Source organism: Bombina bombina, chromosome 2, assembly GCF_027579735.1.
Source record: "Bombina bombina isolate aBomBom1 chromosome 2, aBomBom1.pri, whole genome shotgun sequence".
Lineage (NCBI taxonomy): Eukaryota > Metazoa > Chordata > Amphibia > Anura > Bombinatoridae > Bombina > Bombina bombina.
Window position 1 is genome coordinate 67,271,684 of NC_069500.1, and position 7,668 is coordinate 67,279,351.

Genomic DNA, 7,668 nt, shown 5'->3' on the forward strand with positions numbered 1-7,668 from the left:
CTGTAAGAGTCAATTAGTTGTGGATCTTTTCCAGGCTTAGGTATAACTATTATTATGGATTCATTAAAATCAGCTGATGGCTCCAACTGTCCATTCCAGAGCCCATTCAGCAGAGCATTTAATGTAGGGGTTATTTCCTCTATGAGGATCTTATAAAATTCGGATGGAAGGCCATCCGGCCCTGCCGCTTTATTATTTGCCATCATTTTAATTGTTTGTCTTATTTCATTTTCTGTAATGGGTTCATTAATTTTAGTTAAACAATTATTTTCTAGTTTTGGGACTGTCAAGGATTCCCAAAATGAGTCCCTGATAGTATAATCAATATGCTGTGCTGAATAAAGCTCCATGAAATAGTCAAGAAAGGCCTTTTGTATATCTTCTGTTTGAGTCCAGATCTGATCTTTATTTTTAATTTTTTTTATAAAGCTTTTGGTTTTGTGATTTTTGTCAATTCTTGCTAGAAAGCTACCCACCTTGTTGCCATACCTATAAAACTGTGCGCAAGATTTTATATTTTCTCTAATCTCGTTTTGCATGAGGTAGGTGTCTCTGTCTTTTTTAGCCTGAATATATTGTTGCCAGCTATTTGGAGTTTTTGTCTGGATATATCTGGAATATTTATTGATCACGCAGTTGGTTATCTGCTTTTTATATGCGTGTGTTTTTTTATTTTGCTTTATTTGGTATGCCAAAATTTCGCCTCTTAATACGGCTTTTGCGGCGTTCCAGTATATATGAGTTTTGTCAAAAGAGCTGCTATTGAACTGTTTATATTCAGCCCATTTAGATCTTAAGAAATTTATAAACTTACTATTTTTTGCTAGATATTTGGGAAAGAAGAACTGATTAGATTTCGGCATCTTTTGTTTGGGGTCTAATACAATTGAAATGGGGGCGTGGTCTGATATAGTTATTATATCAATAAGTGTCTCCTGAATACAATCTGTTAGCTTTTCTGAGATGAGAAAATAGTCTATTCTGGATAAAGTTTTTTTTGATTTCGAGAGGCATGTATATTCTCTCTCATCAGGGTGTCTAGATCTATATATATCAATTAGTTTTAGATCTTGCTGAAACCTTTTTATAAGAAGAGACTCTCTTTTTCTTCTGGCTATTGTGGATTTATCTAGCGTTTTTTGTCTTATTGCTTGCTCACCGTTATCTCTACTTCTATCAACTGTATTATTGGGAGCAATATTGAAGTCTCCACCAATAATTATGGTATGCGTGGAGTATATTAACAACTTATCTCGCAAGCTTTGCCAGAAGTCAATATCCTCCTCATTTGGACCATATACGTTGCAAATTACAATCTTCCTATGTGCAGTTTCAGCTTCTAGTATAATGTACCTTCCTTCCACGTCTCTCACTAGTTTGTCAATTTTATATTCTATTGTTTTACTAAACAGGATGGCCACTCCTTTTTTCCTTTGATGCCCTGTAGTATATATCACCTCTTTCACCCAACCCCCTTTTAGTTTAATAGCCTCTTCCCCTTTTAGGTGTGTTTCCTGCAAAAGCAATATCTGAGCACCCAGCTTTTTCGCGTATCTCAAAATAGCTTTGCGTTTCATGGGTGATGTTATTCCCCCTATATTCCACGAAACTACTTTAAGACTCATTTTCACTAATCTATGGATTTAACTATTATTGAGAAGTCGTTTCTGACTGTAAAGTATTAACAGGATAGGGTGGTCATAGTAGCACATAGGGAAGAGTTGAAGAGTGGAGTGAGGGAGAGAGAAGAGAGGGAGAGAGAGAGAAAAAAAAAAAAAAAAAAACCCAAAAAACATTTATAAATTACCAAGACTTTATTAGTTCCCCTTACTTCGCTGGGGGTCTTCCTTTTCCCTTCCAGTTTTCCCTTGAAGGGGGATTTTCCCCCATAACTAAATTTTATTCTATACATTTTTCTAAAATCAAAGTTAGTATACATTATATTCCTTTATGTGTTAACCTTAAAAGCTAAAACCAATATCAAGAGATTCAGAGAGAACAGGGGCACTGTTCATGTTACAGGGCCTTGTTGTCTTTCTAAGCTATCTTTATGCTCTTTAAGAAACTCGCTTACTTCCTCTGCATCTGTGAATATCCTGTTCCCTGCGGTGGTACTAATGCTAAGTCTGGCAGGGTACAAAAGCCTAACTCTCCACCCGTCTTGTATTAGTTTGGTACATATTGGCGCAAGAGAGCGTCGTTTGTTAGATGTCTCGTAAGAGAAGTCATTAAATAACAAAAGTTTTCTGCCTCTATAGATAATTTCTCCATTTACTTTCCTATAAGCATTCATAATTTTAATTTTTCCCTGAAAATTCAGCAATTTCATGATAACCGGTCTGCCTGCTTTGTTTCTTCCCTCCTCTTGTCTCTCTGAGCCTATTCTATGTATTCTCTCAATTATTATATTTTGAGTTTCGTCTCCAATATTTAATAGAGCCATTAGTTCTACCTCCACAAATCTCTTAAGATCTTTCTCCTGTATGTCCTCTGTTAGGCCAATAAGACCTGTACAACTTTTCTCCAAGTGTGTAAAATGTGTGGGCAGTTGCACTATTCTTGATGGTAGTCAATTTTGAAAATATTGCAAAAGCAGCAACACGTACTTTCTCCTTACATACAGACACACTCACACACACAGACACACTCACACATATACACTCTCTCTGTCACACACACAAATACACTCTCTCTCTCTCTGTCACACACAGATATACTCTCTGTCACACACACAAATACAGTCTGTCTTTGTCACACACAGATACACTCTCTCTCTGTCACACACACAAATACACTCTCTCTCTCTCACACACACAAATACACTCTTTCTCTGTCACACACAGATACACTCTCTGTCACACACACAAATACAGTCTGTCTTTGTCACACACAGATACACTCTCTCTCTGTCACACACACAAATACACTCTCTCTCTGTCACACACACAAATACACTCTTTCTCTGTCACACACACAAATACACTCTCTCTCTGTCACACACACAAATACACTATCTCTCTCTGTCACACACACAAATACACTCTCTCTCTGTCACACACACAAATACACTCTTTCTCTGTCACACACAGATACACTCTCTGTCACACACACAAATACAGTCTGTCTTTGTCACACACAAATACACTCTCTCTCTGTCACACACAGATACACTCTCTGTCACACACACAAATACAGTCTGTCTTTGTCACACACAGATACACTCTCTCTCTGTCACACACACAAATACACTCTTTCTCTGTCACACACAGATACACTCTCTGTCACACACACAAATACAGTCTGTCTTTGTCACACACAGATACACTCTCTCTCTGTCACACACACAAAAACACTCTCTCTCTGTCACACACACAAATACACTCTTTCTCTGTCACACACACAAATACACTCTCTCTCTGTCACACACACAAATACACTATCTCTCTCTGTCACACACAGATACTTTCTCTCTCTGTCACACACACAAATACACGATTTCTGTGTCACACACACAAATACACTCTCTCTCTGTCACTCACACAAATACACTTTTTCTCTGTCACACACAGATACTTTCTCTCTCTGTCACACACACAAATACACGATTTCTGTGTCACACACAGATACACTCTCTAGGGCCAATTTAACATGCCCCGAATGGTGCCTAATGAACCTGTTTCCGTGCGAGCCTTCTTAAGACCGCTGCTCCTTAACTCTGAGGCTGCGGACATCAATCCACCCGATCAAACACAATCGGGTTGATTGACACCCCCTGTTAGCAGCATTAGCAAATCTGCAGGGGGCAGCATTGCACAAGCAGTTCACCAGAACTGCTTGTGCAATGTTAAATGCTGACATCGTATGCTATTGGCATTTAGCGATGCAGGGCGGATATGATTTGCTATAGCGAATCATGTCCGCCCGGGGTATGTTAAATCTACCCCTCTGTCTCTCATATACAGAGATACACCAGATACACTGTCTCTCTCACACACACACACACACACACACTCTCTTTCTCACACACAAACTCACAGATACATTCTCTCATACACACCGATACACAGGGGCCGATTTATCAAGGGCCGAATGGCCCCTGATGCCCCTGTTTCCATCTTAATGGGAGGAGAGTCCACTGCTTTATTAATTACTTGTGGGAATTAAGAACCTGGCCACCAGGAGGAGGCAAAGACACCCCAGCCAAAGGCTTAAATACCTCCCCCACTTCCCTCATCCCCCAGTCATTCTTTGACTTTCGTCACAGGAGGTTGGCAGAGAAGTGTCGGAAGATTCTGAGTAGTCTCTTATGGAGGGTAGTACTCTTCGAAATGGGACTGGAGTTTTAAGCAGTCCCGTCAGCCTCTCAGTGAGAGCATGGGTGAATGTTAGAGTCCAGAGATGCAGGGAAAGTTTCACTGCCTGCTTTTCGTCTCTCAAGTCCATGTCAGGAGCGATGCTACTACCCTGTCACACTTGAAGGGCCGTGTTCCTGTTTCACGGAGTTGATTCTGGTAAGATTGTTTCATTTATATTTATATTTGATAACGCAAGAAGACAGGGTCACAGTGTGGCTCCTTTTATCTTTATAGAATCTAGGGTAATACCCTCTGAAGGGGGCTGTTGAACAGGGGGGATATTATTATGCATAATATTGTTTATTGTGTTTTTCTACTGCATTTGTGTGAGATGAGGCTCTGTCAGTGTGGAACACAGTTCATTAGCGAGAGATTGAGGCAGGCTTTTTTGGCGCGTCCTCTCGAGTGCAGGGGCGGTCCTGCATGGCACTCCATGTGACCGGGTGTGGCCTCTTCAACTTCCTCTTTCTCGACCTGCGTTCGAAGGAGACAAAAGCGGTTTCTAGTAGTCTGGGTCATAGGAGGTGGTGAGTGCCCCGGCCATTGGGATATAAAGGTGCCATTTATTTTTTATCAAGTCCGTAATAAAGGTGCAAGCTATGGAGGACTCTGATATGTTAGAGGATACTCCCTCTTTATCCAAACCCATTAACTGTGTATATTGTGAGGAGGTTCCAGTTGAACCGCCTACAAAACTCTGTTCCACATGCTTTGACAATATTGCTATTTCCAAAAAGAATAAGGTATTTAGTAAGACTGAGCCGTCCACCTCTGAGGGCTCCCCGCCTCGACAGGTGCGTTCCCTGCAATCATCTCCGATTACACAAGAAGTTCCCCAAAGCCTTACTAATCCTCCTGCGGGAGGGGTCCTTTGGCCTCCAGACTTCGCCGATCAATTACAGACGGCGGTTTCTGCGGCCATTATTGAGATGTCTCGCCCTACTAAGCGCAAGCGGAAGGTACAGCACTGCTATGTGTCTCATTGGTCTTCGACTCCGCTGGATGTCTCGGACAGATTATCCACTGAGGAGGACAACTCCGCCTTGTCAGAGGATGTCGCTTCTGGGTCAGAATCGGCTATGTCTAGGCCTCCGTCTGTAGAGGAGCCCGATTTCAAATTTAAGATGGAGCACTTGCGCTTTCTGCTGAAAGAGGTGCTTGCTACGTTGGAGGTTCCAGAACCGAAACTACCGGAGGAACCTTCGATCCCTAAACTGGATAGTTCCAGTCAAAGTGGCTAACATTATTAAGAATGAATGGGAGAAACTTGGTTTGCCCTTTTCCCCCTTTTCTTTTAAAAAGCTTTTCCCCGTTCCGGATGCGCAGCTTGAACTGCAGGGAACTGTCCCTAAGGTGGATGGTGCTATCTCCACGCTTGCTAAGAGAACAACTATTCCGCTAGAGGAACCCATGGATAAAAAGATGGAGTCCATGCTGCGGAAGATGTTCCAACTCACGGGGTTTGTTTTTCAACCAGCGGCGGCGGTCGCTGCGGTGGCTGGGGCAGCTACCTACTGGTGTGACGCTCTATCAGCTATGGTCGAGGTGGAGACTCCTCTTGATGAATTCTAGAACAAATCCATAAGAGTGGCGCATTTGTTAATTTGTGATGCTAACATGCAAATTATTCGCCTGAATGCTAAGACGTCAGGTTTTTCTGTTTTAGCCCGCAGGGCTCTTTGGCTAAAGTCATGGTCTGCGGCCATGACTTGTAAGTCTCGCTTGTTTTCCCTCCCATTCAAGGGGAAGGTTTTGTTTGGACCTGGCCTGGATTCTATCATATCTATGGTCACGGGTGGCAAGGGTGCCTTCTTGCCTCAGGATAAGAAGACTAAACCTAAGGGATCTACTTTTCGTCCCTTTCATGTGGACAAGTCTCAGCCCCAGCAGCCTGCCGCTAAGTCGGAGCAATCCAATGGATCTTGGAAGCCAGCTAACTCTTGGAACAAGTCCAAGCAGAATAAGAAGCCTGCCGAATCTAAGTCGGCATGAAGGGGCGGCCCCCGGTCAGTCTTCTGATCATGTAGCGGGCATACTATCTTTTTTTGCGGAGGCCTGGAGAAGAGACGTTATAGACCCTTTGGTTCTGGAGGGTCATATCCCAAGGTTACAGGATAGGTTTCAAGTCTTATCTGCCCAGAGGCAGATTCCTCCTGTCAAACTGTCATGATCCAGCCTAGAATTGAACCTTGGACCTGTTTCTATTTCTGCTGCTGTTCTTTTCCAGCCTGTTGTCTTACCTCTTTGCCACCAGATGGCTTGATCACAGGCTAAGAATATTGGGTTTTTCTGTTTGCTGCAACTTTGGCAGTCTGCTATATTTGGGAGGTTTGCTTGCAGTTCTGGGCCTTGACATTTAGTGTTCTACTCTGACAGACCCTCTGGTCCTGTTTCCTGAGTGAAATACAGATTTGTTGGATTTCATGGTGCCTGATTTCTGCATCATTTTGTGACTACTCTTCTGGATATTCCCTTGGCACTGTGTTTGGTTTTTGGACTGATTTCCTGGCTATTGATCTTGGCTAATTCTCTATTTCCTAAGGACTGACTCAGGTACTTTTGCTTGCTTGTTACATGATACTACAGAGTTCCAGTCCACAGCATATGCAAGTATCCTGTCTGTTTTTACAAGGATCTGCATTCCTGCCTGTTACTACAGAGTTTCAGTTTACAGCATATGCAAGTATCCTGCCTCTTATTACAAAGATCTGCATTCCTGCCTGTTACTACAGAGTTCCAGTCTACCGCATATGCAAGTATCCTGCCTCTTATTACAAAGATCTGAATTCCTGCCTGTTACTACAGAGTTACAGTCTACAGCATATGCAAGTATCCTGCCTGTTATTACAGAGTTCCAGTCTACAGCATATGCAAGTATCCTGTCTGTTATTACAAGGGTCTGCATTCCTGCCTGTTACTACAGAGTTCCAGTCTACAGCATATGCAAGTATCCTGCCTGTTATTACAAAGATCTGCATTTCTGCCTCTTATTACAGAGTTCCAGTCTACAGCATATGCAAGTATCCTGCCTGTTATTACAAAGATCTGCATTCCTGCCTGTTACTACAGAGTTCCAGTCTACACCATATGGTTCCAGTCTACAGCCTATAGTTTCAGTTTACAGCATATGCAAGTATCCTGCCTGTTATTACAAAGATCTGCATTCCTGCCTGATACTACAGAGTTCCAGTCTACAGCCTATCGACTTTGCCTTATCTAATTTGCATATCTCTGCATTGCTAATTATCCTATCAATAAAACCATCACCTTTTATTTCCTAAAACCTTGTACCTGTTTAATTATGCCAAAAAGG